Raw genomic sequence first — 17,696 nt, 5'->3', positions numbered from 1 at the left:
CTCAGTTATGATCGCCATCAGCACCTGGTCCCTTTTCTCAGAACTCCAGCTTTCCCCTACACTACCCCTTGTCCAGGCCAACTCTTATACACCTCTGTGCTGCATCCCCCATACACATCTCTGTCTTGGGCTATCACAAAGTTTGAAAGACTGAGCACTGCCAGAGGCCCTCTGCCCCCAGCTCCATTCTCGGCAGATTTTGGGGTTCAGAAGTAGTCTATACTGATGACTCAGTGGTTGCCAGTCATACTGACTTTGCTCACACTCACTCAGCATGCAATGAATTCCACTTATTGCTGGATGGCTGCAGAGTTGGTAGCCATCTCTCGTGCTTGTGAGCACATCTGTTCGTGTGCTGGTGAGTCCTTCCTCATCTGCTCCTTGAGCAGTTTACCCTCGTCTTCCCTTGTTCCTTACTATCTAGGATTCCTTTTTTGCCCTCAAACTATTTGGACGTTCAGTGGTCTTTGTCTGGAGCCTGGGTCACTTTGGGATCCCACAGAATGAGGTCGCTGACAGACTGACCAGACTGGCTACCAGCAAGCCACCTCTTGAGATTGTTATTTCAGCTCCAGACCTTCGAGTAATATTATGCTTTAAAATTCTACGAATTTGGAATATGGAATGGCATATTCTGACTATGCTGAACAAACTACTGGCGATGAAGGAGTCTATGAATTTGTGCAGGTCCTCCATGTGGGCCTGTTGCAAGGACTCCATTGACCTTTGCCAGCTCTGCACTGGCCATACTTGGCTGACTCATGGTCCTCTCCTCCAATGTGAGGATCTGGCCCATTGTTGTTGTCATGTCTTCTTGACAGTGGTCCACATTTTGTTGGTCTATCCTAACCTAGCTGCCTTGCACTGCATTCTTAATCTTCCTGGCTCACTAACCCCGGTGTTAGCATCCGCTGACCTGGTTTTACAGTTTATTCGTGAAGGGGGTTTTTTATCTCTCTCTCTAAGGGAGGGCACTTCAGCCTTGTCGGCCCATGCAAATCAAAGAAGACCGCAACAAGATTTTGACACCAGGCAAAAGCCGTTTGGATAACAGACTCGCGGTGAATTAAATTACCTGCAGCAGAATGGCCTCAACAAAAACCACCCAGGGTTAAAGCCAAAGGTTCTACGATTCAAGGGTCCAATGAAACCTTCAACTCACCATATGTTCAAGTAACTTACAGAGAGCTTTGATTAAACTGATCGGACGATTGCTGTCCATCTGAAGAGGCGGTTTACTCCATTTCAGAACTGGAATAACTATACTTTCTAGCCATTGGGAAGGGAATTCCCCCTCTCTCCAGAGACAGTTGAAAAAAGCCCCATTCTCTCCAGATACAATTGAAAAGGGCAAGTATATGACGTTGGCCAACGACCGATAACTGTTGAAGCATGTGTTTGTGAACCTGGTCTGCTCCAGGAGCAATGGTGGGGCAGAGAGTAAGGGTGCTGGCGAAATCTCACTCTCTAAACAGGGCATTATATGGCTCCAGGCGACAGGAAATGAAAGGTAAAGGAGTCATACCAGGTAGTGTTTAAGAAGACGGAACACAGGTGGATAGTGGGTCAATGCTGGGGCGTGTGCGAAATGCAAAGCAAAAAATTCACCGTTTAAGTCCAGACTGGTGAATATGGCACCATTCAGTGAAATTCCTGGGGCATTTTCAGAAGGACAGGGATCAAAATCACGCCTGAGCTTTGTCCATACCTGCGAAGAGCGATTAAGCGGCCCCATGGCACGTTACCAACAAATCAATTTCTGGCAATGGATTAGAAAACAGGCCTGGGCATGTAGCCATTTAAAGGCCAGGAGGTGGTAAGATTTGGATGCTGTTTGTAGCATTTGGGGGGAGGGGGGGGCGTGATGGTGGTCTTTAATAGCTGCAGCAGTTTTGGGGGTCGAGCAAGGGACAGTGTTCCATTGGGGAGATCCCAAGGAAAAGAGAATCGTTAAGCAGCTGCTGAAAGGATGGCGTCCGTCAAACACTGTACAGACTCATCAGTGCTGTCATGAGATGGACCAGTTGGGATGGCATTCAAGAAAAAATCATCCAAATCCGCATTAATAAAGGCTCACTTGGAAGGACGTCTAGGTGAGTGATGCTGAAGAAAAGATAGAACGATCAGAAAATGATTGCTGCCACCCAAATCTTCATGAAAGCCCCACTCAACGGAGGAAGGAATCCAGCTCTACAAAAGGAAAGATTAGTGGCCGAGAAAGTGTTGTGTGCCGCACTGAAGTGTGTAGGAGCTCCATTGTTGAGGAGGCAGTACTGTCCTGGTCAGTGATCGTAGTACCACCACCCCACCGAGGGTTACGAGAGTTAAAATCCCCAAGGAGAGGGAAGTGAGGAGGGCTAGAAAGTAGGAAGAGGAAGAGGCCGTTCTAAGGGGTAGGTAATGATTGCATATTGTTATCACAGAGTGTAAATGAATACGAACAGACACCGCTTCCTGTGCATTTTGAAGAGGAACCCAGAAACTAAAGCTGTTCATGAGGACCAATGTACAAACACCACCACAGGCTCACAAAGGGCCGATCCGGTTCTGGCACGAAGAGAGTAATGAAATGGAGTTACGTTTAAACATAAAGAAGGCAACACTGATGATTGTCAGGAGAAATCGAGATGAAATTCAGGGCACTCTTGCACGCGGTAATGATAAGAAAGAAAAGGTTCCATCACATAAATATTTTGTGCGTCAAATCAACGGTAACTGGTACTTTTCTCAAGAAACTAGCAGCAGAATTGAACAGGCCAGAAGTTCTTTCCAGAAAACAGTGTTTAGTAGTTTTACAGATCTTCCAACCCACTTGCGAGTAAAACAGTGTCATCAGCACGTCTGATGGTTTTGGTGATAACTCCATTAACTACGAATCTTTGACATTTTCCATCAAGAGCTCCGCGGAAAATATTTTCAGAATATATGTTAAAAGGCAACAGTGAGAGAATTTACCCCTGGCAAACTCCTTTCAACAAGCATAAACATCGACATCAACATGACGACAGCATTGAATCAACACCTGAAAATCCAGTAACGCCTCCCAAGTCCCAAAATCACTCATGAAACCGAAAAATTACGGTGTATTCTCAAATACAGCATTTTAACGGAATAACTTCAGGGCGTGACTCATTGAACTGATCATTCTACAGTCATTGCAGCACTTTTGGGGAGAGGTGCAAACGTTGGTTTGAGCCAGTGACGTGGAATGATTCCGTCTTGATAGATACTGTTGAACTAACCAATCAACAATAAAAGAGATAGTTTGTCCTTGAGCAATTTTAGTACGAGGGCCTGCTGAAAATTAATCCCTTCGAAATTTTTATGTGAAAACTCTCAAAGTTTTTAAATAAAACAAACGTTACTAACGTTCTACATCCTTATTCTTCATGTCTATATATTGGCAGCCCTCTGCCGCTAGAGGGCTCCGAATTGCAGCGTTTAACATGGCGCTGTGTAACGCAAGTATGTAGGTGCGTGAGAAACAGCGTGCTTTAGTCGAGTATCGAATTCTAAGTGTTCGCCCAAACGTGGAGCCCCCACTCCTTCAGCATGATGATGCCAGACTATACACGAACGCAGCGACATCTGCAACAAACACTGTCACAGATCATCCTCCATACAGTATCGACTTGGTCCCATCCGATTGCCGGCCGGAGTGGCCGAGCGGTTCTACGCGCTACAGTCTGGAACCGCGCGACCGCAACGGTCGCAGCTTTGAATCCTGCCTCCGGCATGGATGTTTGTGATTTCCTTAGGTTAGTTAGGTTTAAGTAGTTCTAAGTTCTAGGGGACTGATGACCTCAGAAGTTAAGTCCCATAGTGCTCAGAGCCATTTGAACCCATCCGATTTTCATCTGTTTCCAAACATTATACAACAGGTGAGAGTGTGGTTCCGTCAACGAAGTCAAACATTCTACAGCTACAGTATCGACAAACGGCTCTTTCATTGGGAGAAATGTGTTCGTTGACAGGGTGGCTATGTTGAGAAATAAGTATGTGGATATGAAGAATGAAGATGTAAAATCTTAATCACATATGTTTTATTTAAAGAGCTTTAAGGGTTTTCACTTAAGAAATTCGGAGGCATTACTTTTCAGCACTCCCTCGTATATTTCGAATTTTTCGTAAAAGGCATAGTCCCTCGGATCCTCACTTTCACCGTTCAGATTCCAAACTGCACAGCAGACAGCTTTCAGAACACACGTAGTTTTGTCCATGGCCTGTAAATGACCACTCAAAACCGACGAGAGGTAGTACTGGAATAAAACTTCCGGGGCACTGCAGTAGACTCACTTGTCTCGAGTAGTCAACCGAGACAGGAAAGCCGATCGTGTAAGAGGAGTTTAAGCTAACGTGTCTTGATGTGTCAGCCAGTGCGGTGAAAAAAGGTAAAAAAAATTAAGGGTAAAGTTCTTAAAGAAGATCAAGACATAATTCTATTTAACAATCTCAATTTGGTCCGGTTGAGATGCTGGTGGGTTATGCTGTGTTTTTCTGTGCTCCACTTCATAATGTCAACTTTGCAGTGATGGTGGAAGGGGGAACTTCGAACATTTGCTGTAAAAATGTGATTTGAGAAAAGAATGTCTTTAAATTTAGTTTAATTTTTCTTTTTAATTATTATATTGGTTCACACTTACTGTTCTGCTATGCTTGCTACAATAAACATTTACTCATGCTCTTCGTGAATTAGCAAAGAATAAACATGGGCCCTTAAGATTTCATTATTAATGACATTAACCTCACAGTACCACATGTTGACTGTCTTGCTGTGGTGCTGTTACTGTAGTAGAGCTCATTATCTAAATAACTTATTTGTATTATGACACTTTTAGTGTAGGGTGTTTCAATAGTCAAGCTTTTCCCAGTAAACATAACGGACACTTGGTGACTAATGTAACAAGCCGTGCATGGGAACAACGTTTGCCGAGCTTTGCCTGTTCAGCAGAAACTGTTAACTTCAGTTTTTTTTTAATTAGCAACCGCAATCTTTGGCATAACATGTATTGGCTGTGGCAAGTTAGTCGAAATGCACACACTTCTACATGTTCTTCGCTGATTGGCTATTATTTCATGGCCGTAGGTCTACAACAGTGACTGCTTTTCTACTGCCCATATACCAATTCTGGAAGCAAGAACCCTTCTACGATATTGACAATGAATGTTAACATCAACTGCAGCATGCTGAGTACTGTCTCTTCTAATGGTCATTCGTTCCTTTCCTGCCGTTTATCGATACCATGTTTTCAGTGCTCCTATTCGAAATGCCGTGGGCTTTCATGAACAAATAGACACTACGTTTAACGGTTAAATACTGTGGTCTTTCAATTTTCAGTATTGATTAAGCATTAATACGCATTAACGGAAAAAAATCGAAACACCAAGAAGGAGTTGCGGAAGATGACGAAGGTGTAGGCATGTTTCTACATCTGAAAGATACGTCTATTTAAATTTCACGCCAGTCGTGTAATTGTGCCGCTAGTAGCGCTACTATGAGGATGTAAATTAGGTCTTTTAGATAACCCCAGAAAATTCTGGTCGTACGTTAAGTCGCCAAGCAATTCCAAAACTTTTATTTAGTGTGTCATGTACACAAAGGCGCAGAAATGTAAGAGAGGAAAGGAAACCTTAAGTCTTTAATCTCTCATCTAAAAACTCAATTACTCAGGAAAATCATACAGACAAGCCATCTATCGGCCGTCGCACAAACTCTCAAACGAATGAAATTGAAATAATCATCGCTGTTGTTTAAAAGCAACTGAACCACCTGAAAAATGAATAATGCACCAAGTTCCAGTGGAATTCCAATTTTGTTTGACAGAGATAATTCCACGGCAACAGCCCGTTTACTATCTGACATTTATCGTGAGCTCTTCACACAGCCCCAAGCGACTGGAACGGAGCACAGATTACTCCCATTTACGGAAACAGATGCGCAATGTTGTACACCTGTAGTTGAGATAGAAATGTGAAAATATGGAGAAATTTGGAGAGGAAATTAAAGTTTAGGTAGAAGCAATGAAAACTTTAAGATTTTCTGCTGACTTTGCAATTTTGTCATACACGAGAAAAGATTTGGAAGAACAGAATGGATAGTTCCTTCAAAACGGTTTATCACACGAATATCAACAAAAGTAAAAGTAAAGCAAGGGTAATGAAACATAGTCGCATAAAATGAGTCGATTCTGAGAGAATTAGCTCAGAAAATGAGAAGCTAAAAGCTGAATATGAGTTTTGCTGTTTGTGCGGCAGAGTAACTGACGATGGCCGAACTAGGGTGGATACAAAATGCAGACTGGCAACAATAACAAAACCGTTTTTGAAGAAGAGAAATTTGTTGACATCTAATATGAATTTAAAAATAAGGAAAAATGTCTGGAAGTATTTGTCTGGAACGTAGCCGTATATGAAAGTTAAATGTGGACGATAAACGGTACAGATAAGAAGAGAACAGACTATTCTGAAACATAGTGCTGCATAAAAAAACTGAAAATAAGATGGAAGCTAATGAAGAGGTATTTGATTCGAACTGGTAATGAAGGTAAATGTGAGGTATGAAAGTGGTCGAGGGAGACCAAGGTTTGATTACATGAGATGGTTCAGATGGATACTGGTTGCAGTAGTTACGCAGAGACGAAGAGGTGTAAAAAGCTGCACACACCAATTTTCGGTTTTGCAGTCCACGACAACGACATCCTTAACGTCAATCGGCTCCAGGATTCTTGAGCGTATGCTAAACTCGAATATAGTGATTTTTGCAGAGAAAGAAAGGCTTTTATCCGTAAACCATCGTATACTTGGAAAGCTTTACTCATATTAAACACGGCTTACTCTTTTTACATAAATATACTCCAAATCATGGGTGCAGGTCAGCAGATGGATTCTATATTCCCAGCTTTCCGGAATGAGTTCTACAGTAGACTGTTAACAAACATCCAAACAATTGCACTGTCATCTCAAAATTGTGACTGACTCAAAGAGTTCTTGAATTATTCTGAACGGCAAGCGTTCATTAGTGTCGAAGGAAACATTAGAAATGTCTTGGGGCAATGTGATGGGGCTGTTCTTATTCTACACATACATAAACGGTCGGATTGGTTGGGCGGCAGCATGAATCTGTTTGCTGATAACGCCGTTATGAATGGTAAAGTGCAGAGGGGGGGGGGGGGGGGGGGTTGGGCGATCTAAAGGGGGGGGGGGGGTGCGAACCCTCCCCATAACCTAAATGAAATTACACGTGACCTAGTTGTTGAGTAGTGAAAGTCAAAGCTATTTTGATTTTCAGTCATGCGACGAATAAGGGATAGACACTATTGATAGTCAACAAGGCCATTGATAGATTTAAACTATTGATATGCCGATAGCACATCAGCTATCTCCTGTCCATACATTTGCCAAATATAGCTACTGTAAATCACAAATCTAAAGGTTCTCAATCTAAATATCTAGGAATTACAATTACTAATAACTTAGATTGGAACGATCACATAGAAGATTCTGCGGGGAAGGCAAAGCAAAGACTGCATTTGGTAAAACACTTAGAAGATGCAATAGGTTTACTGAAGAGACTGCCTGCACGACGCTTGGCTGTCCTCTTTTGGAGTACTGCTACGCAATGTGGGATCCTTACGAGATAAGAAATGGTTCAAATGGCTCTGAGCACTATGGGACTCAACTGCTGTGGTCATCAGTCCCCTAGAACTTAGAACTACTTAAACCTAACTAACCTAAGGACATCACACACATCCATGCCCGAGGCAGGATTCGAACCTGCGACCGTAGCAGTCGCACGGTTCCGGACTGCGGGCCTAGAACCGCGATACGAGATAAGATTAACGAAGTACATCGAGAAATTCAAAGAAGAGCAGCACATTTTATATTATCGCGAAGTAGAGGAGAGAGTGTAACGGGTGTGATACGCAATTTGGGGAGGCAATCAACAAAACAACGTTCTCATTCGAATATGAAAATATTTTGTTGATATCCGCCTGCCAAGGGAGAATTAATAATTATAAACAGATAAAACAGAGCTCGCACGGGAAGATTTAAGTATTTGTTTACCCGCGCTCTGTTAGAGAGTGTAATGGTAGAGAAACTGCGTGAAAGTGGTTCTATGAACCCTCTGCCAGGTATTTAATTTTGATGTAAAGAAACTTCTAAGGGAACAGAGACTACTGCACAATAGATATAAAACTAAGCATTGGGCTATAGGTAGAGAGATGCTGAATGACCTGAATGAAATCTATTTGGCTGTCAAGAGAGCAATGTGTGAAGCCCTCAATGACTATTGTAGCAGAATGTTGTTGGAAAATCGACCACAAATCCCAAGGAAATTCTGTTCTTTTGTAGGGTTAGTCAGTGAAACCCAAGTTAGTGTCCACTCACTCATAGACGAGACATTAACCGAAATAAAGGGTAGTAAAGCAAAAGCACAAATGCTTACCTCAGTTTTCAAATTTTCGTTTACTGAGAAAAATCCCACGAGTATTGTTGCAATGTAATTCTCGTGCCACGCTAAAGATAAGTGAAGTAAGTATTATAATCAGTGCCGCAGTGAAGAAGCTGAAATCACATAAATTGAATAAAGCCCCATGGCCCGATAGCATCCATATCATATTTTGTACTGAATTTACGCATGAATTAACTCCTCCAGTCAGTATAATCTATATTAAACCTCCCGAATAAAAAACCGTACCCTGGGACTGGAATAAAGCACAAGTCACACCAGTCTACAAGAAGGGTACTAGAAACGATCCGCAAAACTACCATCCAGTATTCTTGACATGCCAACCGTCATGGATTCCGTAAACATCGGCCATCTGAAATCCTACTCTCACTCTCCTTGCAGTATCGTATCGCTCACGTCTACTCTGCCTACTACCCACACCACACTCAAGCTACAGAGGCAGCTTGCTTTATTACAGAAGATATTCGAGGGCTGCCACGACACACTCAACCATCAGACGGCGACCGAAGTGCCAGTAGACGTCGCTGGCGCAACGGACTTCCTTCTTACGCAAGTCACGTGACTGAATGTATCCTGGGAGCAAGGGCTGCATTTAGGTTGACGCACAAGCCCTGGACAAATCGCCCGGTCCCGACAAGGTCCATGTCCCACACCTAAAACATCTGCCTCCTTTTGCAGTCATCAAAGCACGTGCTACAATCCATGTCTCTCCATAACCTACTTCCCAAGCGTCTGGAAAACAGATCAGTTTGTCACCTCACCCTTCCCCAAAGTTACCGACTCATATCACTTCTAGGGAACTACTGGAGTGTCTTACACAGAGAGTCCGAGGCTATTATGTGAGGACCCGATTCCTCAAACATAATACCCCCTGAGCAGTTTGGCTTTTGACCTGAATATAGCATCATCTACCAATCCCTGCGTCTGGTGAAACATATATGCAGCGCAAGGGACAGGTAATCACAGTACAGTAACGGTCTCTATCGACGTCGAGAAAGTGTCCGACGAAGTGTAGAATGATGGCTTAATATACACGATCGACATGACTGATTAGCCGAGCAGGATTAGCCGAGCGGCCTCAGGCGCTGCAGTCACGGACTGTGCGGCTGATCCCGGCGGAAGTTCGAGTCCTCCCTCGGGCATGGGCGTGTGTGATCGTCCTTAGGATAATTTAGGTTAAGTAGTGTGTAAGCTTAGGGACTGATGACCTTAGCAGTTAAGTCCCATAAGATTTCACACACATTTTTTAACATGACTGATTTGTTCCTGGCGGGAGGCTCTACACTGTCAGGTACGGCAAATATGTCAGCACGATCAGGAATGCTGTATCTGGGGTCCCACAAGGCTCGGTTCTGGGCTCAGTACTTTACGTGCTATATACCAATGACTTGCGAAAATTGGTGGGAGGTGAAATTGCCCTCTTCGGGGACGATACGGTGGAATATAAGAGCAGCAGCAACCTCAGCTTCACTGCATGGAAACTGAAGCAACACCTAGATGCCGTCACCCGATGGTGCGATGTCTGGAAAATTATAGTATATTATGTTGCTATAAAGTTCAAAACCAAGTTAACTCCTACAAACCGACAGATGTCTGTCGTTAGCAGAGTGCCAAAATGGAGATACCGCGCAATATACCTGGGCCTAAAACTCAACAGGCGCCTGACATTCGTGAAGTAAATATACAGAGCAAGAAGTAAGAATGGCGCTGCTTTTGCAGTTGTACATGCTCCTAAAGTGTGGGAGGTTGTCAGTAAACACAAAGGTTAGGCTGTACAAGAGTGTTATCCTGTCAACGATTGTGCATGGATGTGAAGTATGGTCAATGGCAGCAACCACTCATCTGAAGAAGCTACAATCACCCTCCGCATTATCGCAGACAGAGATCGATACACGTCAAATGCTCATACTAGGGGCATTTTAGGCGAACCATCCATCTACTCATATGTACTGAAGAAGTGTGAAAATCTGCGTGGGAAGGCTTCCAGCTCGCCCCACCATCTATTTCAACAATACATATTACTCCGACGCTTCAAATAAGAGACCTGTATCCACCCTAGACAGACAGTTTAGGCTATAGCAGATCTCAGACAATAGTCATACATGCAGACAATCATTCAGCTGCAAAATCACCGCTATTTTCATAAATAATTAAAGCCATGCTGGAAATCAGACGCTTCCATGAGACGATAATGCAGACAATCGGGACGTTGGTCAGTCAGTTGACTTCCAGTGGGCTTCCTGAGTCAGCCGCTGAATGCGAATGCATTTCTTCAGGCAGCAGCTCATCCAGGGGCCGTGGCTACCGTTCGAGCCAGCCTCCTCGTTCTGGATGCTGCAGTTTGGCCTCCCTGAAAAAAAACACGACCGTGAAGGGAAGACTGACCTTTGAACTTCAGTATTTCTGTGATTGCCTGTAAATCGGCCTTGGGCGTTGTAAATACCTCTTGGGAACTTGGACGTTAACTTTTCTCTACAGGGCGAGTCACTAAATATTGCCACCTGGAATAACTCCAAATGTATGATAGTAGCTGAAAAGTTTGTGGGACAAATGCTGCTAGGGACAACGGGGACCATAATATGACGTTGGTTTTTTGTTTCTAAGTGGGGTCGCGTCAGAGCTATGAAGATCAACTTTTTTTCTAATGGGATGCTGTATGCTGTAGGTTGGTACTAATTTTCTGATAGCGGCTATCGAGACGAATCCAGTGATGTGTAACAGTAAGGTCTTTGAAGGTCAACGAAGGTCAGAAGGTCAAAAAAGGGTCATGAACTTCCCTTTACAGAAGATGTTCGAAATGTTTATTATTGATATCAATGTAGTGCTGGAACCTTCTTATCATGGACTGAGTGGTATTCCTTATCACTTCGGCACTTAACGAAGCGCACGCTCTAACAATTCTCTCTCGCACATTGTGCAAATAGTAAATATTCGCCGAATACGGCATTACCATCTAACGTACCATTGACATGTAAACACCAATCGACGGTTTGCCATTACAACACTAATAAGAACAGCAAGACTAGAATCGTCGAATCAAGCGAATGTGAATGATTTATTCCTTCGAAGAACAAGTCGATATGCTTCTCATTTACGGAGAATGCCAACGAAATTCAGTGAGAGCTAGAGTTTTATACGCTGAAAGATATCCTCAATGTACTCACCCTTCACGTCGTACATTTAAATATGTGTATGGTAAGTTGGGAACAACTGGGTCTTTAGCGCATCGTAAACATATTCGGCTGGCCCGAGATCTTTGCGTTAGTTCGCGTCAAATCACAAGGGAATCTGGCATGAGCTAGAGTAGTGTTGTCCGTGCTCTGCGTCGCCATAAATATCATCCGTACCATGTCAGTCTCCACCAAGAATTAACTGGGACGGATTGTATGTGTCACATTGAATTCTGCCGTTGGGCTCAACTTCATATTTAGAGGGATGACACATTTATTAATTTCATTTTATTTATTGAAAAGCCTACATTCACGAACCATGGAAGTGTCAATTTGCATAGCATACATTATTGGGCAGCTGAAAATCCATGCTGGCTGCGGCAAGTTGCACATCAAAAACCGTGGTCGGTGAATGTATGGTGTGGGATTCTGGAGGATAGAATTATAGGCCCCTATTTCATCGAAGGACATCTTAATGGTAGGAAGTACACCACATTCCTGGAAGAAACATTAGGTCTTTTATTGGAAGAAATACCTTTAGGAACAAGGAACAGAATGTGGTATCAACACGATGAGTGTCCGCCATACTTTTCGCTCATAGCTAGAAATGAGTTGCAGAGACAATTCCAAAATTGTTGGATTGGACGCGGAGGAGATGTGTCGTAGCCGGCTCGTCCACCAGACATGACGCCTCAGAATTTTTTATTTTGGTGATTCGTAAAAGCCATTGTTTATAAAAATGGTTCAAATGGCTCTGAGCACATATGAGGTCATCAGTCCCCTAGACGTAGAACTACTAAAACCTAACTATCCTAAGGACATCACATGCATCCATGCCCGAGGGAGGATTCGAACTTGCGACCGTAGCAGCAGCGCGGCTCCAGACTGAAGCGCCTAGAACTGCTCGGCCACGAGGGCCGGCTCATTGTTTATAAAGACGCTCCAACTACACCTGAAGACATGCGAGAGAGAATTGTCAGAGAATGCGCTTTGATAAGTGCTGAAGTGATGAGGACTTCCACACGATCCATGATAAGAAGATTGCAACACTCCATTGATACACCGAGCGAGGTGGCGCAGTGGTTAGACACTGGACTCGCATTCGGGAGGACGACGGTTCAATCCCGCGTCCGGCCATCCTGATTTAGGTTTTCCGTGATTTCCCTAAATCTCTCCAGGCAAATGCCGGGATGGTTTCTCTGAAAGGGCACGGCCGCCTTCATTCCCCATCCTTCCCTACTCCAACGAGACCGATGACCTCGCTGTCTGGTTTCCTTCCCCAAAAGACCAACCAACCATTGATACCAATGGTCATCACTTCGAACACCTTCTGTAAATGGACGTTCATGCCATCTTTGGGACTTTCGCTGACCTTCAAAGACCTTACTGTTACACATAATTGGATTCGTCTCGATAGCCGCTATCAGAAAATAAGTACCAAACTATCGCATCGCATTAAAAAAAAGAGAGAGAGAGAAAGAACAAAGTTGACCTTCATATCTCTGACGACGCGACCCCACCTAGCAATAAAAACCAACGTCATTTTATGGCCGCCGTTGTCCCACGCTAGTCATGTACCCGAAACTTTTCAGCTCCTATCATACTTTCGGAGTTACTCTTGGTGGGAATAGTTAGTGACTCACGTTGTATATTAAGTGTGTCTAGAAATTTTAAGGGGTTTTGTCTCTACATTAAGTGCGTCTAGAACTTTAATCAGACTTTCTCTCTATGTTAAGTGTGTTAGGAAAATTTAATCAGATTTTAGATATCTTTAGAGTGCGCCAAGAACTTTACATTGAGGCGTTAAAAGTCATGGGATGGCGGTGGTATCGCGTACACAAGGTATAAAAGGCCAGTGCATCGCTGAAGCTATCATTTGAATTCAGGTGATTCATGTCAAAAGGTTTACGCCATGATTATGCCGGCATAAATAATAGACTTTGACCCAGAAGGATAGTTGCAGCTAAACACATGGGACATAAAATTTCAGAAACAGTTAGGGAATGCCATATTCCGAGATCCACAGTGTCAAGAGTGTGCCGAGAGTCCCAAGCTTCGGGCATTACCTCTCTCTATGGACAAAGCAGTGGCTGACGGCCTTCACTTAACGACCGAGCGTAGTATCGTTTGCGCAGAGTTGTCAGTGTCAACGGACAAACAACACTGCGTTAAATAACAGCAAAAAAGCAACGCGGAACGTACAACAAACATATTCGTTACGACAACGCGTCGAAATTTGGAGTTAATAAGCTATGGAAGCAGACGACTGAGACGAGTGCCTTTGCTAACAGCGCGACATCGCCTGTAGCGCCTCTGTTGGGCACGTGACCGTATCGATTCGGCCCTAGACGACTGGAAAACCCTGACTTGGTCAAATCGTCCTGATTTCAGCTGGTGAGGGCTGATGGTATGGTTCGAGTGTGGCGCAGACCCCATAAGCAATGGACCAAAGTTGTCAACAAGGCTCTGTGCAAGCTGGTGGTGGCTCCACACCGGTGTAGGCTTTGTTTACCCGGAATGGACTAGGTCGGCGTTATGTTCGGCTACCACTTGCAGGTATTCATTGACTTCATGTTCCCAAACAACGATGGAATTTATATGGATAATAATGTGCCATGTCACCAACCCCCAATTCTTCACGATTGGTTTGGAGAACATTCTGGACAATTTCAGCGAATGGTTTGGCCAACCAGATGGCCCGACATGAATCCTATTCAACTTTTATGGGTCGTAATGGGGAGGCCAGTTTGTGCAGAGAACCAATGAAGTTAAGTCCCATAGCGCTCAGAACCATTTGAACCTGCACCGCAACACCTTCGGAATTATGAGCGGCATATTTCTGCAAGTAAGTTCCAACGATCTGTTGAGTGCAAGCAACGTCGAGTACGCCAGACAAAAGGAGGTCTGACACAACATTAGGAAGTATCTCATGACTTTTTTGTCACTTCAGCGTAATTCAGAACTTTCGTTTTACTCACCATCAGGCAGATGGGCTGTTTTGTGTTCGACGTAGAAGAGTTTATTTTGGACTTTGTTTTAAATTAAGATCATTAAGAACTGTAACTGAAGATCTTGGTTTCCTCCAGTACCATACAGATAGACTGTTTGGATTCGACCAGAGGCGTGTATTTTGTTAATCACTTTTCAAGTCTTGTCTCATAATGGTGTTCTTAATTCAAATAAACTTTGCTCAGTTTATACGCGGGCCTTCTTTTTAAACCTCCTACGGCAGAAGTGTTACTTCTCACACACCGTACTGAACGCCTTGTGTCAAGGTAGTCAGGTAGATACAGTATTTCAGAAAAGCATTAGATTCAACACTACACTAAGCTTGTTGTCAAAAGTACATTCATATGGGGTATCAGACGAAATATGTGATTGGACTGAGGAATTTTTACTAGGGGATGTGCAGAAAGTTATCTTGGACGGCGAGTCATTGACAGATAGAGTCATTTCGGGTGTGCCCCAAGAAAGTGCACTGGTATCCTTGTCGTATATTTATGACATAGCAGACAATATTAATAGTACCTTCAGATTTTTCGCAAGTGATGCAGATATCTATAATGGACCACCGTCTGAAAGAAGATACAACAAATATTGAGTCAGATCTTGGTAATATTTAAAAGTGGTGCAAAGATGGGCAACTTACTTTAAGTGTCTGTAATTGTTAAAATTGTGCACTTCCCAAAACAAGAGTAAAAAAGTAGTATCCTATGAGTGTAACTGTATATGAGTCACAGTTGGAATCGGACAACTCATACAAATACCTGGGTGTAATACTTAATAGGGACATAAGAAGGAACGATCACATAGGTTCAGTTATGAGTAAAACAGGTAGCAGACTTCGGTTTATTGGGACTAGGGAAATCCAGTGACACTACAAAGGAGATTTTTTACAAATCAGTCGTGCGACGTATCTTAGAACACTGGTCAAGTACGTGAAATCATCACCAAATAGAACTGAAATATTGAATGTATATGGAGGAGGGCATCACGAATGGTCACAGGTTTGGTTGTTTGACCCGTGGAAGGATATCACAGAGCTACTGAAGATACTGAACTGCCAAACCCTTGCAGATAGCTGTAAACCACCCCGAGAAAGCCTACTTAAAAAGTCTGAAGAGTTGACTTTAAATGGTGACTCTAGAAATATACTGAAATCCCATACATATCACGCCTATATGGATCCTGAGTAGAGTATTAGATTGGTTATAGCGTGCAGAGACACATTTAAACAGTCATTCTTCCCGAGCTTCATAAATGAATGGAGCGGGAAAAAGCCCTCATAACTGGCACAATGGGACATACCCTCTTCCACAGTCGTGTGCAGATTATAGATGTAGTTTTAGATGTAGATAAACGGCTTCCCCTTACAACTGTGCTGGGAATATTGACGACAAACCACGCGTTGTAAGTGTTCAGTACCATTACCAAATCCTTTCTTTTATATGAAACTTTCAGGAAACTAATGTTAAAGACTCCAGAGCCTATCATTTGCTTTCTTTTGCCTACTAGATCACTTAATAATGACTCAATTTTTTGCCAGAAAATTTTGAAAGTTTCCGTATGGGATCTACATAATGTAACAATTATGCAATAGTACGCTGGTCTTGCGGTTTGATTTGAAAGACCACAGGCGACTGCAGGTTTACACCCTGGCAGCAATTCTTTTACTTGTAAGCCTTCCGCTTATCCACCTGGCCATGCGTCTGCTACATTAAATATGCCCTCTGGCAGTGGTTGCCGTTGCTAGCCAGTATTAAGGTTATCACTTTTATCAGAATCTTAAATAAAAACTGAATATATTTGGAATTTAAATAACGAACCACAAACGAACTACATGTTTCAAGAAAGTGGGCTGTAATGATTGATTTACTAATGAAATTACTAAGGTGAAAATGGCTATTTTTTGAATTATTTTGCACTGCACATACTATTTAACGATATTCTGTGTGATGAAATTACTATGGAGAAATGGATTATTCTTGAATAATTTGCACTGCACATAAATTAAAAAAGAATATTACATCAGATTTGAGCTTGGTAACCTTCAACCTTAGCCGCTGCGCTACACTCGGCTTGGTTCTAACATGACTAACATTGTGGGTATATGAGGCATGCATAGAACTTCAACAACGATTTTCTCGGAAACTAGTGGCCATCGCATAAAAAACCAATAGCCAGGTACTCAGGACAAATCCCTTTACAACATACCTAAAACTCACAAAGACCTCGTGATTAACAGGTCTGACGGTCGGCTTGTCAGTGTGTATACCCGGTGGCCTCATTCCATGCGTTGAAGAGGCTATTCCGGCAGCCACTGAGGGAACTGGATGTAAGCAACTGCAAATTGCGGTAAACGTTGAGACAAACGAAGCACATCGTTTGGGCGCTAAGGTCATGTTAGATCATTCCAACGGCCGGCAGAGACGATTGAGAATATCAGCCTTCCTCATGGAGTTCCAACAAACATCAGTCTCTGTGGCCTTATCCGCTGAACATATTGAGGTCCTCTTGTTCTAAGCCGGATGGAAGGCTTGAATCAGAGGCTGGGGAGGTACTGTGAGAAGCTAGACTGCGACTTCCTTGCGCCATAGGGCTGAGGACTGTAGGGTCCCTCTAAAAAGGTTGGGAGAGTTACACGTCAGAGGCTGCTACTCAAGTGCTGCGTGTCACAGTAACAGACAACATTCTTTTAGGTAAACATTTAATCAGTGATGGGAATGTTTATCGAGCTTTTTGTGACCAACTAGCCATTTAAAAAAAAACTTATTTGATACAACGAAGTAGTTCCGTGGAAAATAACTAAAGTGTGGGCATTGCAATGGCTTCTTGATCTGAGTATTCACAAAATCTCATACAGAATTATTATGAGTACATGTTGTTATAACAATAATAGTCGAACAACAAGAATCTTTAAGATAATATTCTGATGTGAAGCATCTAGAAGATATGTTGTTATATGTTGAAGGAATTCATAGATATTTCACAGATCCCTTCCTAAAACTGTATTACGTATTTGTTTTTAATGTGTTTAATGTTCCTAACTATTTAGC

The sequence above is a fragment of the Schistocerca gregaria genome, chromosome 7 (assembly GCF_023897955.1).
Source record: "Schistocerca gregaria isolate iqSchGreg1 chromosome 7, iqSchGreg1.2, whole genome shotgun sequence".
In the NCBI taxonomy this organism is placed as follows: Eukaryota; Metazoa; Arthropoda; class Insecta; order Orthoptera; family Acrididae; genus Schistocerca; species Schistocerca gregaria.
Note: the sequence above shows the minus strand (reverse complement) of the source record.